The sequence below is a fragment of the Cannabis sativa genome, chromosome 8 (genome assembly GCF_029168945.1).
Source record: "Cannabis sativa cultivar Pink pepper isolate KNU-18-1 chromosome 8, ASM2916894v1, whole genome shotgun sequence".
In the NCBI taxonomy this organism is placed as follows: Eukaryota; Viridiplantae; Streptophyta; class Magnoliopsida; order Rosales; family Cannabaceae; genus Cannabis; species Cannabis sativa.
In genome coordinates this window covers 12,995,857-13,018,719 of record NC_083608.1, presented here as the reverse complement: position 1 = coordinate 13,018,719, position 22,863 = coordinate 12,995,857, and positions in this window count along the sequence as shown.

Genomic DNA, 22,863 nt, shown 5'->3' with positions numbered 1-22,863 from the left:
CTCTGTGCCTGACCTGGTAGGGTCTGGCCGCCCGTGATGCCTCCATGGCTGGCTGGTGTCAATTGTGTGTTGATTAGGGGTAGATCACACTAGTTGCTAGAGTTTGGTGGATCTTGATGCCTGAAGTGATTGGCTTCACTTCTCGAATCACCATTTTGGGTGTTTCCACCCAGTCTTGGTCCTCATCGGTCGAGGATCGATCTCTGTTGATGGCTAGTCGGCCAGTGGTTGTACAGTGGGGGTTGCTGTTGAGCCAGGGATCCTTGGTCGACCCCCCAAGTCGTTGGTTGCTGAGATCTAGCTGTTCTCCCCGTTTGACCTTTGATCAAAGGCCTTTCCTCCCTCTAGCAGGGGAAGATCCATCCTACTTCTTGAGGAGCTTGGCGGTAATCTCCCTTGAAGTGGATCCCTAAGGATATCCGAGCCTCTTCTATCGGTTCTCCAATTCAACTGTCTTATTCGATCACTGGCCTCCCAGTTGCAGCTATCTAATTTTGCCTGGTGAGATCGAAGGATGTACTCCTGGTCATCCATCCATCTCAGAAATTTGTGTTTCTACTGAGCAAATACATCGCAATTAGCAGTGTGTGGTTCTTTAGTTAGGCCTACCCAGCCTACAGGTTCCCCGAGTCTGACCAACTTAAGGTCTTCTCCTAGGTTCAGGTGAGGCTCGCCAATTGTTGCTTGCCCACTCCCATTCCTATTTCTCCAGCATAGAACTAGATTCGAGGTCTAGTTGTTATTTTAGGAGGCTGTCGCCCCTGGGTCCTTCCTTCAGTGGGAGCCATCAATGGTAGATCTACTACTGAAGGCGTGGGCACGCCACTTGGATCCACCAGGATGCTCACGTCAGGCTGTCCAGTTGTGGTGGCCAAACTTGTTGTGCTTGTTGTGGTTACGGGGTTCACCACAACTACAATATTCATGGGGATTCCAATTGTGATTGAAAGATGAGTGTTTAGATCTACAATCTGTTGGTCTTAAGGGAGACCTAAAGATGTAGAAGGTGCGATAGGAGCTCTTCTTGTGTTCACCATGGCATTTAATCTGATCACGATATCCACTCTCTCAATGAAAGCACCAAACTATTGACCCTAAAAAGTGATCAACCGATAATGGGGTCATACAGATCTAATGCTCGCCACATGTGTTCACAAATAAGAATAAGAAATAAAAGAGAACATGATTTCTTATAGAGGTTTGGCCCTTTTTAGATAGCGGGTAATGAACTACTCCCCTTTTAGTTGTATTATACCGAGGGAATCACTATCTAGATCACTATATGTGGGATCTGCTATAGTGCCCTTTAAGATTACAATGTATGAATCAGTGTCTAGCAGAACTTAAGTGTTGTGTTGGACAGACTAGGGTGCTATGCAACCTAGGCTTGGGCGTGTGAGAGAGTGAGGAAGAGAGAGAGAGAGAGAGTCTAACACTTAGAGAATTTGAGATTTCTAGCTTAGAGGAGGCTTAGGCAACTTAGGCTTTCAGCTAAAGGTTAAGGCCCTTATATGGGAGGCCTAAAGCCTAGGTTTACAACTTAAATCCCTTAAAAATTGGATAGTTAGCTAGATATTTACTTAAGACCAAAATTCCCTAAGATTCCAGATACTTCTTAGCCTGTTTGTTGGGCTTTTAGGGCCCAATTCGTAGCCCATTCTTGTTGTGCACGTGTAGGAGAGTCTTGTAGGACCTACAGTGCTATCCTTGGCTGGCCAGGCTGACTGGCCATGATGCTATTTCCTGGCATGGCTAGCCATAGAGCTGGCCAGAGATGGTTGGCTAGCTCTCGAGAGCAAGCTGGACTGTCACTTGATCTCCGTTTGAGTGTCAGGGTCTTCGTTGGCTCGGATACTGACTTGGCCTTCCTTTTAGTGAGTTGTACTACCATGTGGCACATGTTCTTTCCACGTAAGCATGCAACGTCATGATGACAAAAATTGGAATAACAAAATAAATAATTAACTAACCTTACATTCAATCAAAATGTTGTTGCCACTTGTGAAACTTCATTCAGTTAATCAACCAGATTTTCAACCCAAACACTCTAACAACTAATTCAAGTGTACGTAATCTATTGTAGCTTAATACTCACACAAGTGAGGTCGATCCATAGAGAATTGATATTGAATACCACTAAATTAGATTTATGTTTCCATTTGGTAAAATCGATAATAATATTGAGTAATTAAATAATAAAAATTAAAAGATAGTAAAATAACAATAAAAAAGATGTAATTAACTATGGATGAATAATTAGGAATATAAATCCTGTTGTTTCAGTTACACAATTGTTAATGTAAATTATTAATTCTCTCCCTTTAAGTGATCACAGATTATACAAATAACCCTAACTCTACTCAGATCATTAAGGTCCTAAATCATATATTATCTACTTGCATCTCTGAAGTAAATTAACGTATAACTTGCATTAATTACATAATCTAAAAGTTACATAGGCTATGTAAATACTCTCGTTTTACATCTAAACCTATGTATGTTTTTCTAGAGCATTCCTATTATTCACTTCTCAGATTTCATATTTGGATCATAAATCACAGTAAAGATGGATAGACTAAATCATGTAGTTTAAAACAAATAACAACAAATCACACAATCTAGGAAAGAAAAACTAATAATTACGTTAACTAAATCAGAGAAATATCAACTTACATTCATCATATCCCTAAATTGAGAATTTAGTTCATAAAACTCATGTTCACATCCACAATAAAAATTGAAACAAAAATTAACATAAAGAAAAAATAAAAAGAGAATAAGAAAGAACTGTTGGGTTTTATGCCCTAAATAAAACTCATTTCAATATAATCAGATTTACTTATTAATATAGATCAGAAATAACATTTAATGTTGCATGGTTCACATGATTTATTTCATGATTATATGTACATAATGTATAAATTCATCGAAAACCCTTTTCACATACTTGATCCTGTTTATTGTGCCGTCAACACATTGGAAAGTAAACATGACTATGTGAATAAAGATTCCTAGATTTATCAGACATAGGGTTTTACTGATATGATAATCTACAATAGAGTTTACTTGCATTTGGAGAAGTGCTATGTTCTTTCCAAAGCATTGGTTAAAGTAAAGCTCAGGTTGGGTGCATGGAGTATGCATCGGAAGGGACCGATATTGAACTTTGACTTAGATTTATTAAACTTACCGTAATATCTATTCAAGTCAATATCGCCTAGTTGATCCTAGATCAAATGATCTTAATCCTGTTATGATTAGGCTCAATCTTGAAAGGCTATACGTGTTCTTTGATTTGTTAGTTAAGCCTACTTTTAGGTCAGGGTGATACGTACATTTTGGGAACACGGTAGTGCAATTGAGTGGGAGCGCTAGCATAAACATGGAATCTATAGCTTCTATCTGGCGAATAGTAAGCAAAGGATGATCTCCTTCGAGCTTGACCAAACCAACATAAATGGTGGAGTACTCATTTCATATAAGTTGAAATATCATTTATATGGGGTCAAGTGTTTTAAGGATAAAATACATTGTAGGGTGTAACGGTAATCTAATCCCTTTACAGTGTAGATCACTCATATAGAGGATCATTGATCACATTAGGATTATAACAATGGATAACTAATGATGCATCTATATGGTGGAACATATAGAGCATTCTATATACTAAGAGTGCAATTCTAAGTTCTATGTGTGGATTCAACGAAGAATTAATAAGTTAGTGAATTTTAGTGCTAAATTCTTGATCTACTTATTGAAAGCTCGGTTATATAGACCCATGGTCCCCGCACTAGTTGAGATAATATTACTTGTAAGACTCATATAATTGGTTTTGATTAATCAATTATAATTCTCAAATTAGACTATGTCTATTTGTGAATTTTTCACTAAGTAAGGGCGAAATTGTAAAGAAAGAATTAATAGGGGCATATTTGTTAATTATGATACTTTGTATGGTTCAATTAATAAATATGATAAATGACAATATTATTTAATAATTATTTATAGTTATTAAATAGTTAGAATTGGCATTTAAATGGTTGAATTAGAAAATTGGCGTTTTTGAGAAAATCAGATGCAGAAAAGATAAAACTGCAAAATTGCAAAAAGTGAGGCCCAAATCCACTAGTATAGGGCCGGCCACTTTTATAGGAATTTACCTCTGATATTTTAATTATTTTAATGCCAAATAATTCAAACCTAACCCTAGTGGAATGCTATAAATATATAGTGAAGGCTTCAGGAAAATTACACTTAAATTTTCTATTTTTCCTTCAGAGAAAAACTTGAGCCTTCTCTCTCCCTATCTTTGGCTGAACCCACTCTCTCTCTCTTCCTCATTGAGATTTCAAAATACTTAGTGCATGAGTAGTGCCCACACACAGCAAGTGATACCTCAACCATAGTGAGGAAGATCGTGAAGAAAGACTTTCAGCAAGAAGCAGTTTCAGCATCAAAGATTCAGAGAAAGAGATCCAGGTTCAGATATTGATAATGCTCTGCTACAGAAAGGAATCAACGGCTAGATATCTGAACGGAAGGAGTCATTATATTCCGCTCCACCCAATGTAAGGTTTCCTAAACTTTATATGTGTTTATTTCATCGTTTTAGAAAGTTCATATTTAGGGTGTTAATAAACATACTTGTGAGTAGATCTAAGATCCTGGTAAAATAACTTCCAACAAGTCGCCTCAGAGCCATGGTAATTAATTTACTTGCAAGAAATTTGGACTTTAAAACGATTGTTTGTTTGTTTTTGGATGGTATCATGTTGTATTGAGTGTTATTTAATGATTGATTGTTGTTTGTGAATTTTCGTTAAAAATAATTGAATATTTGTTTCTTGAATTATTTTTATTGGATAGTATGGAAAAAATTAAGCAAGTTACTTTTTTACAGAACTCAATTTCGATTTAATGTGAATTAGTTATGATTTTTTGAAGATTCGAAAAAATCGGAGTTGTGCTGAAATTTTCCTACGATTGCGAAAACTGTCCGTACAGCTCGCAACTTTTTCGTTTTTTTTTCGATTTTTCACGCTTTTTCATGGAATTAACTTCCGATTTTTTGTGTAGTTCTATATTTATACTATTACTATTCCTAATTCAATTCTAATTATCATTATGAATGATAAATTAATTTAATATTTTTTAAAATTTAATTCAAGATATTAGTGTAATTTGAATTTAAAAATAGTTAGTATCTATCTGTTTTGCTTAATAATCTATCTTATTTTTAAATTTGATTATATCTTATCTTATTTTTTTTAATTTTCGAAAATAAATATTTTATTTATTTAATTAATTATTTCGAAATTATTTATTTATTTAAAATTAAATAAATCCTATATCCAACTATGCAGCTAACCTTGTTGCAGGAGTATGTGTTTTAGCTTATGTGTAAGTTTTCAAAACCTATTATTACTTGATTGCAAATAGCCATGGTTACTTTTTGCCAGATCTAATGATCTGATGGCTCCCTTGGTCAAGTAAATAATTTGTAACTGGTATATTTACAATCTTCTTTCATCTGTGTATGACCTAGCAACATGATAGGACCCATCCAAATTGTGCCTGTGTGAGCCTATGTGTTTAATTTCATTATAGATGCATATAGCTTAATGTTGCTAAATAAAATATCATAGTTCTTGATAGATTTTATTTAGGCCCATTTAGTTTTTTGGGCTTATTCAATTAATAACAGTTGTTCATTTTAAGGTTAAATTCCTCTCTTTTGAGCCTTGTGTGAGAGTTGGGAGCCATAGGAGTGGGTACGACATACTGAACCCAGCACCCCCTCACATGAACCACCCCAATTGTGAAGGCCCATTTGCCTAATTTGAATAACTGTACTAGGTTAATTAAACTAGTTTAACCTAATAAAATTGATTAGCAACATAATTAATTTCATTTATTTTGAAATTAATTTAAGAAAATTATAGTTTAAAGAATTTTTTATTTTAAGCTAAACTATATGTATTTTCTTGTATTTAATTAAATATAGAACTATAACCATCTAGATTCTTTCTGAAGCTTAATTTAAATTTTTCATTAAATATTCCTATTTAAGTTGATATTTAGTTATCTACAACTAATCAACTTAAATCTGAATATCTTTTGAATTTCAAATTTCAAAATTAAGTTGAGGAATTTTAGGCATTGGTTATTAAGATTCTTTAAGATATTTTTAAGTTAATATCTTTTCGAATATTAACTTAAAATGGAATATTTTAGATATTTTTTAAGTTAATATCTTTTCGAATATTAACTTAAAATGGAATATTTTCAAATTAAGTGGTTACAACTTAATTTTTGATATTTAATTAAATTTAAATTTGAAAAATATTTAGATTCTAGATTTTTTCTAATACAACCTAAATTAGATATTTTTTCAAATTTTGTGGAAAAGATACTTAGTCAAATAAGATATTTTCTAGATAGTTATTTCTAGACTACTTATTATTTCTAATATTAAATAGGAAAATATTATACATTGTGAAATTAATTATTTATATAATTAATTTTGGTACAATTTATTTGAAGTATATTTTTTCCTAGTATTAAACTAGAAATTAATAATTAAGCCTTCTCTTCACTTAATTATTTATTTCTTGAATTTAATACATTTAATTAATTTGAAAATGAAATATCTAAGTTGATTTTCATCATGATACTTAAATATTTCTTTTTCATGACACTTAATTAAATAGAAAATTATTTTTAGTTGAAATTTATTTTTTCAACTAAATTTAAATAATTTTCAAAATATATTTTTTCTTTATTTTATTAATCAAATTTCGAAACTGCATTTCTTAAATGCTGGAATTTCGAATTTTATTTTAAAAATAGATTAAAGTTGTAAATTATTTATTTTAATTTTGGACCAACTTAAATCAATGATTTTTTCATTAATTGATTAATTTAAAATAAATGAATTAAAATATATTATTAGAAATTGAATTAATTAGTTAAAGGAAAATCTAGATAGGTGATATTTTTGCTTCAAGTATTTTTCTAGTGTATTTAATTAAACAGAAAATTAATATTTAAGTTGATTTTCATCATCATACTTAAATATTTGAAATTTTTCTTATACATATTATAGGAAAATTATATTTTTTGTTGTAAATTAATTCTATTAATTAATTTTGGGCCAACATTAAATTAGAATAATTTTTCCAGGATTTATTTTTTTTTTTAACATGCATTTTTCGAAAATTGTATTCTTAAATACTTTAATTTTTCGAAATGTAATATATATTTATAGAAAATTAAATTTGAGTTGTAAATTAATTTAAATTAATTTTGTAACAACTTAAATTGAATATTTTGCTAAATATTTATTAGAAATTATTACTAAGATGGAAATAATTCATATTATTTTCATATCCATCTAAGTAAAATTTATAAATATTAAATTAAAATTTACATTTAGAATTTTTTATTCTAAATTGGAAATTTTAATTAAATAAATATATATTTAAAATAAATAGATTAAATAAAGAGAATCAAAGAAAATACAACTCACTTTAAATAATGAGCTTTATTATTATTAAGATATTCGATCTCCATTGTTGGTCTTACAATAGTTAAATGTTTTCAATATAACCTCGAGACGCTAGACTTCGTCCCCCTATGGATGGTTATTCGTTGAACGCATTTAACACTGTAAGATCTCCTTTGATAAGTGTTTTGTAAGTTTTCGTCTCTATTAGACTCTCCCCTATGGTGACTACTTAGAGATAAACTTATAAAACATGAAACAATGGTGGAAGCTCATAAAATGAGAATAACCTTGACTCTCCCCTACCGGGACAACGTTGGATTCTTATTTTGATCGAATAAAAGGTTGCTAAAATGGTTTCTATTTTAGATGAGCTGACAACTCTATTCAATAAATGATACTTTGACTCTCGCCTACCGGGACACTGTATCAGTTTGTTGGAAACCTTGGAAATTATTTAGGATTGTATGTTTTAGTATTTTCACTAGTCATTCCTACTTGCTATATGTTTATAATTTCTGAATTGTGTATGAATTTATATTGAACCATGTTATTTTCTGTTATTAAGTTGTAGTTTAATTTCGAATCTTCATTGTTGGTCTAACATGTTTGTTTTTCTAATGAGATAAATCCCTAATGGATTTTCACCATTAGACATACATAATAATGTTAGATCTCGAAAGATAAATATTGTATATACGACATCTAGCTGTTCATCAATTGATGACACCTTAGACTAGTATTTTTACGATATGAAACAAGAAGATTATATAAATAAGATTACTTTGACTTTCGCTAATCGAAGCATTGTTGGATTCTTATTTTAAATGAAATTATCCTAATTCCTCTTAGCTTATTCATTTCGAATTAGCTCAATAACATATCATTGGATGAATGGTTTATTAATCATTTCATGTCATTCTATATTTTCTCTTAAGAAATTAAATGACGCATATGATTATAATCCCGAAATTCTTATCCCAATTGATATAAATCCTCAATCTTAGAAATCTCCTACTTGTATGGGCAAATCTGACTTAGAGTTTGTATTAGTAGTGCTGGTCCAAGATAGAATTACTCATTATATTTGGTATAAATTTAAGTCTTTCACTTTAATTTTAGATTCCAAACAGAAATTTTCTTATATTTCTAATTCTAGGATGCAATACAATTACACCTTCACAAGGGTTTAATATCCATCTTCTATTAATGGATTCAAACTGTATGGAATATGAGTTAGGTATTCTGTGACCAGGATCCACTTGCAGTATTCTAAGAACTCTTTGATGTAACTAAACCTATGTCATCAAAAGACACTACCACATTTTTTTTAATCTATGGCATTTGTATCTTGTTCATAGTGGATTTGACAAGATCAATCTCTGCAAAGAGTTAATATGCCTATATCCACTGAAAGTAGTTCATCTCATTCGCAGACGGATGTACATTCAGGGGTGGATATGAGTTTTTCGTTGTATTCTTCAAACGATAACTCTAGATTATACCTTTTAGCAAGAAATTTGAAATGTTTGAAAAATTTCATTAATTTCTAGCAATGGTTAAAACCATTAAGGTAAGTGGTTAAAGATCTTGCGAACTGATAAGGGTGGAGAAATAGTTAGTAGATATGCAGTTCAAAGATCATTAAATTGATTTTTGAATTATATCCAAACTTACCTCCCTAGAAATTTCAAGTTGCATGTTGATGATTAGTTACTAGTCGTTGCCTAATTCCTTCTATGGTAATACAATTTCAGAATGATGTAATGGTTGGGTACTTAATGTAAATCATTACTAGATTCATGGATGACCTAATCAAAATCTTAAGAAAAGCTAGAACTGATAACCATGGTTTTTTAGCTATTCTAAGTGATTAGGGGTGGACCATCCCATTGTCAATAGATAAGAAAGTGTTTGTTCAAACAAATACTACTTTTCTAAGATAATGACTAAGTCTGAAAACAAGTAGCAAATAAAGGAGATATTTTTCTTGATTCCAAAAGTGTTCTATCATCTTATTTATGATGATCCCACTGCCTCTGTTGTCTTGTCACAACCAAAGAGGTTAATACCATTTAGTTTTCTTAGACATAATTCACGGTACCTTGTCGTAGTGGGAGAGTTTCTAGGAACTAAGAAGAAACTAAGTCAAGATAAGAAACTAAGAAGAAAAGATAAGAAACTAAGAAGAAAGCCAAAAGAACTATGGTTTAATCCAGTCACATGGAATAACCTGAAGTTTTCTATTACAAGGACATAAAAGGAAATTTTCGTTTATAAGTCCATTCAATAGACTTAACAAAACTTCCTGTTCCTAGTATTATAGGTTTGAGTTTATCTAAACCTATGGCTTGTGGTATACCTGGTAATTACTTACTCTAATGCAAGCAACTTACTTTAGTAAGATGCTGAAGCATTTTCTTTCTAATGGCATTCTATAGAAGCTTCACAACTTCTTAGACATAGATTTTATTTATCTAAGGAAATGTCTCAACTATTCCAGAAAAGATAAAGCCATGAAAGAATTTCTTAAATCAACATTGAGAGGTCTTAGATATGCTTTTGTATGCCTTAGACCAGACACTTGCTGTTGAGTGGGAGTAATGAGTAGGTATCAGATTAATCCAGGAGAAGAACATTGGAAGACAATCAAGTAAATCTTAAGATTAAGAAGAGGAACTATATGTTAGTCTATAAGGGTGTGTTTAAAACTCTTAGACTACACCACATAAGATTTCGAAATTTGCCTTTGTGCTAGAAAATCTTTCTGATAAGATGGTGATTACTCTGGCGGTGGAATAGTGATTTTGGAGAAGTGTAAAAACCTATCTGAAGTCTCTAGGTCTACCAGGAAGGGACTGAATGTTAAAGTTGCAGGAAAGGTACTTATTCAGTCTAAGGAAAGTTCTATACATTTTTGGCACCATTCCAAATTGCCTAAACTACTAGTGTTAATTTCCTGATTAACCAAAAGTAGTTGCCAAAGGTATGTATAGAATCCAGTATCCCAAGAGAGTAGACATATAGAGAGGAATTTCACATTATCAATAATTTTGTGATTAAGGAAGAGTAATGGTGGAGAAAAGGTTGTGATTAATTCAACCTTTCAGATCCTATTACGAGGAGTTTACTACTACTACACTTGATTTGTATATCAAGATGTTGAGATTATTTGTAACGCACTTTTTTGTTTTATATTAGTGCAAGTGGGAGTTTGTTGGGTTTTATGCCCTAAATAAAACTCATTTCAATATAATCAGATTTACTTATTAATATAGATCAGAAATAACATTTAATGTTGCATGGTTCACATGATTTATTTCATGATTATATGTACATAATGTATAAATTCATCTGAAACCCTTTTCACATACTTGATTCTGTTTATTGTGCCGTCAACACATTGGAAAGTAAACATGACTATGTGAATAAAGATTCCTAGATTTATCAGACATAGGATTTTACTGATATGATAATCTACAATAGAGTTTACTTGCATTTGGAGAAGTGTTATGTTCTTTCCAGAGCATTGGTTAAAGTAAAGCTCAGGTTGGGTGCATGGAGTATGCATCGGAAGGGACCGATATTGAACTTTGACTTAGATTTATTAAACTTACCGTAATATCTATTCAAGTCAATATCGCATAGTTGATCCTAGATCAAATGATCTTAATCCTGTTATGATTAAGCTCAATCTTGAAAGGCTATACGTGTTCTTTGATTTGTTAGTTAAGCCTACTTTTAGGTCACGGTGATACGTACATTTTGGGAACACGGTAGTGCAATTGAGTGGGAGCGCTAGCATAAACATGGAATCTATAGCTTCTATCTGGCGAATAGTAAGCAAAGGATGATCTCCTTCGAGCTTGACCAAACGAACATAAATCGTGGAGTACTCATTTCACATAAGCTAAATATCATTTATACGGGGTCAAGTGTGTTAAGGATAAAATACATTGTAGGGTGTAACGGTAATCTAATCCCTTTATAGTGTAGATCATTCATATAGAGGATCATTGATCACATTAGGATTATAACAATGGATAACTAATGATGCATCTATATGGTGGAACATATAGAGCATTCTATATACTGAGAGTGCAATTCTAAGTTCTATGTGTGAATTCAACGAAGAATTAATAAGTTAGTGAATTTTAGTGCTAAATTCTTGATCTACTTATTGGAAGCTCGGTTATATAGACCCATGGTCCCCGCACTAGTTGAGATAATATTGCTTGTAAGACTCATATAATTGGTTTTGATTAATCAATTATAATTCTCAAATTAGACTATGTCTATTTGTGAATTTTTCACTAAGTAAGGGCGAAATTGTAAAGAAAGAGTTAATAGGGGCATATTTGTTAATTATGATACTTTGTATGGTTCAATTAATAAATATGATAAATGACAATATTATTTAATAATTATTTATAGTTATTAAATAGTTAGAATTGGAATTTTAATGGTTGAATTAGAAAATTGGGGTTTTTGAGAAAATCAGATGCAGAAAAGATAAAACTGCAAAATTGCAAAAAGTGAGGCCCAAATCCACTAGTATAGGGCCAGCCACTTTTATAGGAATTTACCTCTGATATTTTAATTATTTTAATGCCAAATAATTCAAACCTAACCCTAGTGGAATGCTATAAATATATAGTGAAGGCTTCAGGAAAATTACACTTAAATTTTCTATTTTTCCTTCAGAGAAAAACTTGAGCCTTCTCTCTCCCTATCTTTGGCTGAACCCACTCTCTCTCTCTTCCTCATTGAGATTTCGAAATACTTAGTGTATGAGTAGTGCCCACACACAGCAAGTGATACCTCAACCATAGTGAGGAAGATCGTGAAGAAAGACTTTCAGCAAGAAGGAGTTTCAGCATCAAAGATTCAGAGAAAGAGATCCAGGTTCAGATATTGATAATGCTCTGCTACAGAAAGGAATCAAGGGCTAGATATCTGAACGGAAGGAGTCATTATATTCCGCTGCACCCAATGTAAGGTTTCCTAAACTTTATATGTGTTTATTTCATCGTTTTAGAAAGTTCATATTTAGGGTGTTAATAAACATACTTGTGATTAGATCTAAGATCCTGGTAAAATAATTTCCAACAAGAACTAGTTGGTGATCTGGCTCCAAGTCGCCACAACTGCTTCCTTTACTTCGTTCATAAGTTCTAGATGTCTATTTCTGAGTATTTAGCTTCTAAAATACGAAAATGTCCAGAAACCTGTCCAGAAATCCGGTGTTTAGCCCATAGTTTCGACTACATAATTATAACACCCTAACTAGCATAGACGTATTACGTGATTTTCAAACTTACTGTGCAGCTCGTTGCTAATCAACGAGGTTTATGGAAACCGTGATTAATTAAAATTTTTCCTTTTCAATTAAACTTGTAAAATATTTATACAAAATACTCGGGATCCCGATTACAAAACCATTTACAAAAGTTTACTGTCTGTACAAAATACTTGTCCCCTAGCGACTAATTACAAAAATAGCCTTGCTGTCCCGATGATCGTACGCTCTAGGCCTAACCGCCCCGACCTGTACAATCTTCACCGGCTCGCTCTCACGGTCCATCAGCCTTAGCCTTGCCCTTACCTACACATAAACATAGAACTGTGAGTCGACAGACTCAGTAAGAAAAGCATAAAAATAATCATACATAAATCCCGAGTTATGATCAGATGCCCATACCCCTGACCATAACCCTAACTGTCGTGTCCAACACGATACTGAGTCCTGAACGTTCATAGGGACGGTACTATTGACAAGTAACAGCCTATACCCGGTCGAACTGGTCATACTCCAGCTGCTAGTCATACTCTAGCCTGTACCGATGTGTTACAATATCAGCCTATACTCGGTACACTGGTCATACTCCATTTGCTAGTCATACTCTAGCCTGTACCGATGTGATACGTCAAATAGTACAGAACTACCAACCTAAGTATCAGCCTATACTCGGCACACTGGTCATACTCCAGCTGCTAGTCATACTCTAGCCTGTGCCGATGTGATACAGTGTCAGCCTATACTCGGTCGAACTGGTCATACTCCAGCTGCTAGTCATACTCTAGCTTATACCGATGTGACACAGTAGGATGGTTCGAAGCCAACATACATATCTAATGTAATCTAACAGGCTTCCTACATGGACGCTAAACATGTAATCTATATATGCATACTGTTATACTAATCTTACCTCAATTCCGAATTCAGGTGTGCCGGTCAACCTGACTGGAACGAACTGCGCGGCGGATTACAGGCTCCTAAACCATAACAATCACAACACTATAAGTGATACGCTAAATCACTTCCCGGGGACTTAAACTAGGAACTAAAAGTTTCTCTATCGATAAAGAGCATGGCAATACCCCAAATAACATAAAAACGAGAAAATCTAGGGTTCCTGAAAATTCCCCAACCGGCAGACCGGTTGCACAACCGGAATTCCGGTTCTGAAAATTCCTGAACCCCATCCAGAATTCCGGATGAACAACTGGAATTCCGGTTCCTCGCAGGCAGAACTCAAAAATTCATAACTTCACCAAATCAAATCCAATTAATCCCAAACCTTCCAGTCCTGCACTAAATACCCCATATAACATTTCTAAAGCAACAAAACCACCCAGAATTCACAGATACAAAAAGTGTCATGTGAGCTCCAAGCTTTGAGTTTCAAACTCAAACTTGGCTAAAGCTCACTTACAAGCCTCAAAACTAGATTAAAACTACATAATCATGCATAAAAACACTGCAGAAAACAAACTCTAACTCATGCAATAAACACAGCAACAGATTTTGAAATTTCCCTTTGAAAACTTAACTTTGAGCTAAAAACTTCCAATCTTGAATCAAAGAAAATATCATGCATTAAACTAGCTCTAATCTACTTAAAATAACAAGATTATACCTCTAAAAATATCACATAAACACAGCAGCAACAACAATTTATCAAGCATGCAACTATCAAACTTTTCTTACAACTCAAGAAAACACAAAGAAAGTTGTTAGAGATCAAGCCTTGGCTTGGATTACAGAAAGAGCTGCTGGAATCAAAGGATTGAGAGCGCAAAATCAAAAGCCCTAGCTGCTCTAAAGGTGGCCGAAAGAGAGAGAGCTTTGAGAGAGAAAGAGTTTTTTCCAATGTTTTCTAACTTTGAATTTTTGAATAAATGAGAAAACATGCAATTTACCACCATATACTTCAGCCAACAATTACAATATAAAACACATATTAAACTCATTTACTAAGTCCACTAAAGGACAAAATATCAATGGGGCAAAATGACCATTTTGCCCCTTTAAACTAAAATAACATAAATAACACTAAAGGGGTATTTTGGGAAATTCTAAATTCCCGGCCAATCCCGACATTCCCAATGTCTAATAAACCGTCCCAATCTACTAACATACTAAGTTGTGATTTTACTGAGCCAAACACCGAGTTCCATGTTACCGGGCACCGGAAATGCAAAATTATGAAAACTACTAAATGACATAAAATGCATCTCAGAATTCAATAATAACAGTATAAATAATTATTTAAATAGCTATAAATAATTTTCATAATTGAACATGATTAACTGCTAATTTCCAAATTAAACTAAGCGGTCTTTACAATAATACATAGTCGTGATCATAGACTAATCTCAAAAAACATGGTCTCTTCCAAGCTCCTATAATTGCGACCACATAATTCGTCGCGACAATAGTCCAAATTCCAACGTCATGAGATTTTTCTTCCAGTTTTCCCCTACTTTTCACTAGTTGGTAGAGTGTGAGCTTTAATACCTTAAGAATAAGAGAAATCAAGCATAAAAACATTCCAAAAGATAACATTATAGAAGAAAACAACTTCAAAATTGATTCAAAACACTTAGGCTAAAAAAAGCCTAACATCTATCTAATTCATTTAATTGACAAACATCTGCAAGTTTCGTAACAAGTTCCAAATCCATAGTCAGTCTCACTTTTTCACTCCAGTCAACACAACCAATTTGTCCCAATTGACACCACCCCAATCGACACCACCAGCCAAGCACCCCAATCGACATCTACTATCAACACACAGCAACACCAACCACGGTAAAATGCACCGCCAACCCTTCTCATAGCCCTAAACCACCACACTTGAACCTCAAAGCAACCCCACATGTACCTTAAGAACCCAATCTTAGCCCAAGAAACTCCCTCTCACCACCACGAAAGCACTCACAACCACAAACCACCTGACCCGACCATAGTCACACCCCATGGCCATCCTCGCACCACCACGAAAAAAGTCACAACTACAAAACCCCAACGACCACTCTTCTGATACCCCAATTGAACCCCAACTCCAATCTCCCACTCAACAACTCCAACTCCACCGCTCATGTAAAGACCGCTTAGTTTAATTTGGAAATTAGCAGTTAATTATGTTTAATTATGGAAAATTATTTTTAGATATTTAAATAATTATTTATGCTGTTATTATTGAATTCTGAAATGCATTTTATGTCATATAGTGAATTTCATAATTTTGCATTTCCGATGCCCGGTAACATGGAACTCGGTGTTTGGCTCAGTAAAATCACAACTTAGTATGTTAGTATTGTGGGACGGTTATTTAGACATTGGGAATGTCAAAATTGGTCGGGAATCTAGAATTTCACAAAATACCCCTTTAGTGCCCTTTATGTTATTTTAGTGTGGAGGGGCAAAATGGTCTTTTTGCCCCAATGATATTTTGTCCTTTAGTGGACTTATTATTATTATGATGTGTGTATTATTTTAATTGTGTTGGCTGAAGTAATAAGGGAATTATGTTTATTTCATGTTTTAGTCAAAAAGTTTCTAAGTTGAGAAAAATCAAAGTTAAAGGAAAATCTTTTTCTTTCAAACTCTCTCTCTATTTTTGGCCCTCCTTGAGCAGCAAGGATCCTTGGTTTTTCTTTGTGATTCAAGCTCTTTTTGGTGTTCTAATCAAGCTAGGTTAGCTCCTAATCTTTTCCTCTTTAAGTTTGTTGAAAATTATGAAAAGATGAGTGTTGCATGTATGGTTTTTGATGTTATTGCTGCTGTTAGTTGTTGTTGTTGTTTCTTTGATTAAAATGCTGAATTAAGTGTGATTAGATAGGTTTTAATGCATGCTGGTTACCCTTGTTCAAGCTTGAGAATTTTTGGTTCAAAAGCTATGCTTTTCAAAGTAAAATGATGATTTTCGTTGCTGTGGTTACTGCTATTGTTGAGTAGTGTTTTCTGGTGTTAATTTATGTTGAAATAGGTTGAGTTATATATGATTTAGTGGCTGTTTGGAGGTTTAGTCAAGTTTTGAGTTTTTGAACTCAATCTTGAACCTCCAATGGTGAAATGAGTTTCTGTGGTTGAAGCTTGGTTCTTTTGCTTTGGGTTTGATTTGAATGAGTTATGGAATTTTGGGTGTTTCCTGCGAGGAACCGAAATTCTGGTTGTGCAACCGGAATTCCGGATGGGGTTCAGGAATTCCCAGAACCGGAATTCCGGTTGGGGAATTTTTAGGAACCCTAGATTTTCTCGTTGTTATGTTATTTGGGGTATTGCCATGCTTTTTATCGATAGGGAAACTTTTGGTTTCTAGTTTAAGTCCCCGGGAAGTGATTTAGCATATCACTTAATAGTGTTGTGATTGTTATGGTTTAGGAGCCTGTAAATCGCCGTCTAGTTCGTTCCACTCAGGTTGACCGGCACACCTGAATTCAGAATCGAGGTAAGATTAGTATAACAGTATGGATATGTATTACATGTTTAGCGTGCATGTTAGGAAGCCTGTTAGATTACATTAGATATGTATGTTGGCTTCGTACCATCCGACTGTGTCACATCGGTACAGGCTAGAGTCTGACTAGCAACTGGAGTATGACCAGTGTACCCAGTATAGGCTGACAATGTATGACATCGGTTAGACTAGAGTATGACTAGTAGCTGGAGTATGACCAGTGAACCGAGTATAGGATGATACTATGGTTGGTGGTACTGTACTATTTGACGTATCACATCGGTACAGGCTAGAGTATGACTAGCAGCTGGAGTATGACCAGTGTACCGAGCATAGGCTGATATTGTAACACATCGGTAGAGGCTAGAGTATGACTAGCAGCTGGAGTATGACCAGTGTACCGAGTATAGGCTGTTACTTGTCAATAGTACCGTCTTATGAACGTCTGGGACTCAGTATCGTGTGGGACACGGCAATTAGGGTTATGGTCAGGGGTATGGGCGTCTGATCATAACTCGGGATTTATGTATGATTATGTTTATGCTTTTCTTACTGAGTCTGTCGACTCACAGTGCTATGTTCATGTGTATGTAAGGGCAAAGCCAAGGCTGAGGAACCGTGAGGACGAGCCGGTGAAGATTGTACATGTCGACGCGGTTAGCCCTGGAGCGTACGATCCTCGGGACAGCAGTGCTTTTTGTAATTAGTCGCTGGGCGACAAGTATTTTGTATTAGTCAGTAAACTTTTGTAAAGTATTTTGTAATCGGGATCCCGAGTATTTTGTATAAAGTATTTTATAAGTTTAATTAAAAAGAAAAAATTTTAATTAATCACGATTTCCATAAACCTCGTTGATTAGCAATGAGGTACACAGTACGTTGAAAAATCACGTAATACGCCTATGCTAGTTAGGATGTTACAATTTGGTATCAGAGCCGCCAGGTTGTCTTCCGAAGATCGTCACGACATGTACAATCATCATCAGCAGTTAGCTCGTTCTACGGTTCAGTAAGCTTTTATTGCTTTAGCAGTTTAGTTAATTATTATGAATTAAGAAAAGCCTAATAGGAAGCATGTTAGTAGCCTGATAGTAGAATAGGTGCATGTTTTAAATTTCCAAATTATGCGGCCTTAGTAAGCTCTCGTTGATGATGACCTGATGTGCCAACTCTTGGTTTCGGAGGCTGTTCAGACTAGATGGACACCAGGCTAAAGACCAGGAGTCAGGGCAACTCAGTCGGGTAAAATCAGGGTCAAGGAGCTCAGTTTCCCCTGCATTTTAGGGGCCGTAGTAGAGGTCCCTATGGGGTTTTATGCCCTAAATAAAACTCATTTCATATAATCAGATTTACTTATTAATAAAGATCAGAAATAACATTTTATGTTGCATGGTTCACATGATTTATTTCATGATTATAGGTATATAATGTATGAATTCATTTTAAGTCCAGAACATATGAGTTGTTTAAAGATTATAGTGTTGTCAGCACAGTGGAATATAATCTTTATTATATGTTCAAAAGTTGATTCCCTGATTTGTCAGAACACTGGATTTAGACTGACATGGTATAATCAGCGATAGGTATTCTTACACCTTGGAAAAGTGTTATGTCCTTTCCAGGACATTGGCAAAGTTTACCAGTATCGGATGCATGGAGTATGCATTGGAATGGACCGATATTGAACTTTGAATTAGATTTTGAAACTTACCGTAAACATCTATTGAATTCAATATCATAAGTTGATCCTAGATCACATGATCGAAATCCTGATATGGTTAGGCTCAATTTCAAGAGTATTATTCGTGTTCTTTGATTTGTTAGTTAAGCCTAGTTTTGTATCAGGGTGATACGTACATTTTGGGAACACGGTAGTACAATTGAGTGGGAGCGCTAACATAAATATGGAATCTATAGCTTCTATTTGGCAAATAGAAGTAAAGGATGATTTCCTTCGAGCTTAACCAAACAAAGATAAATGGTGGAGATCTCATTTCACTTAGGTGAAATATCATTTATACAGGGTTAAGTGTTTTAAGGATAAAATACATTGTAGGGTGTTACGGTAATTTAATCCCTTTACAGTGTAAATCATCTATATAGAGGATCATTGATCACATTAGGGTTATAACAATGGATAACTAATGATGTGTCTATATCGTGGAACATATAGAGCGTTTCTATATGACTGAGAGTGCAATTCCAAGTTCTAAGTGTGGATTCAATGAGGAATTAATAAGTTAGGGAATTTACTTGGTAAATTCGGTTCGACTTATTGGAAGCTCGGTTATATAGACCCATGGTCCCCATACTAGTTGAGACCATACTGCTTGTAAGACTCAGTTAATTGATTTTAATTAATCAATTATAATTCTAAAAGTTAGACTATGTCTACTTTATGAATTCTCACAGTTTAAGGATGAAATTGTAAAGAAAAGGGTTTCTAGGTTTAATTATTAATTGAGAGACTTTGCATGTGTAATTAATAATTATTTTAAATGACAATATTATTTAATAATCTATTTTAGTTATTAAATAATTAGTTTTGGCATTTAAATGATTAGAATTGGAAAAATGGCATTTTTGGAGAAATAGAAATAAAATTGAGGAAACTGCAAAATCCAAGTGAGGCCCATTTCCCTCTATGGCCGAGCACTCCCTTTGTGTTTCCCAATTATTATTTTAATTTTTAATTGCCATGTAATTGCTAATCAAAGCCTAGCTATAATAGGAAAGTGGGTGATCACACTAAATAAGGCAGTTAATCAATTACACAGTAAAAGAGAAAACTGTTTATTTGGAAAGTTGTGCTCTCCCTTTTCCCTATATAAAGCAACCTTGTTCTCTTCTCTTCTATGCATGATAAGCCACGAAATTGAGAGAGAAAAATAGAAAGAAATTTCGAAATTCTTGTGAGATGAGTAGTGCCTACACACATCAAGTGGTATCTCAATCATAGTATGGAAGACTATGGAATTTCTGCATCAAAGAAGGAGAAAAGAAGATCCAGGTTCAGATCTTGGTGATGCTCTGCTACAGAAAGGAATCAAGGGCTAGAGATCTGAACGGAAGGAGTCATATTATTCCGCTGCACCCACTGTAAGGTTTTCTAACTTTATATGTGTTTATTTTCATTGTTTTAGAATTCATATTAGGTTGTTAATCCAACATACTTGTTAGTAAATCTAGATCCTGGTAAAATAATTCCAACAACTGGCACCAGAGCCATGGTAATGATTTACTTTCATGTAATATGAATTAAAACGATGAATGCATGTTTCTGTGTTGATTTGGATGGTTTCATGTTGGTTTATGTGTTGTTTGATGAATGTTGATGTTGTACAGTTTCGTTTTCCATAAAAAATATTTTTTCAATTTTTGAAAATATTTTATTTGGATTCCTTGTGAAAAATTAAGCAATTTTGTTTTTTACGGAACTCGATTCCGATAAAAATTGAGAAAGTTATTGTAATGACCGCTCTAGTTTATGGATTAGCAAAGGCAATTAGCACTAATTTTTATTATCTTATTATTATTTGTGAATTAAATTTAAATGTGGACCCCAATATTTAGAAATAAATATTAGAGTTATAATTTCTCAATTTCGGAGATTTTATTAAACTCTAGGGGTATTATCTAGCTTATATGTGCAATATGTTATTTTTGTAATTTTTGCTCGGCGACAACGGAAAATGCGATGGATGGCTAGATTGATCACATGGGTAAGTTTAGAACCTTATTTCATAGTGGGAAATATTTTGGAGAAAATAAATTATCGGGATTGAGCGGGGTTATGGAATTTGACCATTTTACCCCTAGTTTCAAAACTACCCTAGTTTTAAGTCTAAAGGGCATTTTAGTCTTTTGCTATTAAGGGGAATAGGTGGCTGTACCATTTGTTGACACCTAGCACATGACTATTCAGCCATGAGTTAATTAAGGAAAACCCTTTTCTTTTGGGGAAAAATCAAAGAAAGTCAAATTAAAAGAAAATTTCATTTCCCCTTGAACTCTCTCTCTTTCTCTTGTTCGGCTGAGACAAAACCAGAGCAAGACCAATTCTTTCCTTCCAAATTCTCTGAATTTAAGCTAGGGATTGAAGGAGGAGCAATCAAAGGTAACCCTAGAACTATGGTGTTATGTTTTAAGCTTTAAAAGTTAGTTTGAACTTGTAATTTTTAGATTTAGTGGCTGTTAGGTTTAGGCTTGCTTAAGGTTCGAATTATAGGGTTTAATTGAGTTGGTTTTATCTTCTTGTGACTGGTTTTGATGGTTGGATTAGGTTGTATGCAATTTTGAGCTTTGAGTTCAAAGCTTTGAGCTTTAATGGCAAGTTGATGTTTATTGTGTTTTTCTGTGAAATACTGGCTGGGTTTTATTGTGTATGCCTTGAATAGGAGCTCTGGAGAATTTGGTATCATTTGGTGGAAAATTGAGCAAAGAAGGAAGTGTTTTGGGATTACTGGTGCAAACCGGCAAGCCGGTTTGCCATGCCCCAAAAACCGGCTTGCCGGTTTTGGCAGGATTCCCGAACCCTTCGTTTTCTCAATTTTTGTCCATTTCGGTACCTCGGTTGGGTGTTTCCCCATTTCCAGAGTTAGAATAACCCCTTTAGAGCATAGCAGAACCTAGGGTTTTGGTTTTGGGATTCCCGGGATTAGGGTTTTAATCATGTGACTTACCCGGTTTCAAAATGTGATTAGGGCATCCATCTAGCACAGAAATTCCGTTCAGGTCGGCTAGCACACTTGAATTCGGAAAACAGGTAAGAACTGTGTATAATGTATGATGTGGTTATCTGAATGTATGTATGTGTTAATATGTATACATGCTTATTTATTGTGATTCATACACTACCAACACTTGTACGGTTGTGGTACGAAGTGCATTGGTAAGGTGTGTGATGTTTGAAAGTACATCATAGTGTTACCAGCATTTGTACGGGAAGGTACAAGGTGTCTGTGGTACAACACTAGATAGTACTCAGGGTGCGGTCATACCTTACCTATACTAATACGAAGGTATAATGAGTGTATGTGGTACATGGTACATGGTCGTGTCCCAGTTAGAACGTTCATACTCATCTGTTAAGCTCTGTAAATAGGTGTATGGGCGCCTATTTACAGGTCGGAAATTATATGATATGTTATATGCATTTCTTACTGAGTCTGTTGACTCACAGTTTCTGCTTCCATGTGTAGGTAAAGGAAAGGCGAAGGCTGAACAGGAGTGATCCTGAGCTCGGGTGAGATTGTACATGTCAAGCAGCGTGACCTGGAGTGTTCGGTCTCGGGACATCTGGGAGTTGTATTTTGAAAGTCGCTGTGCGACCTGTAAATCTGTATATTTTGGAATGTATATTTAAAAAGTAAAGTTTGTAAAGTTTTAAAAATCGGGATCCCGGCACTTGTAAATATTTTATTAAATTTCAAAGTTTAATGTTTAATGCAAAAGTTTTAATTTGACACGTTTTTCGAGAAATTTCTTTGATTAGCAAAGATCGCACAATTATTGAAAAAGCACTGTAGCGTGCCTTAGCATTAGGGCGTTACAGTTATGAATTTTGGAAAATCGGGATTTCGGGTATGCAAGGGTGCTCAATCGCGAGCACCA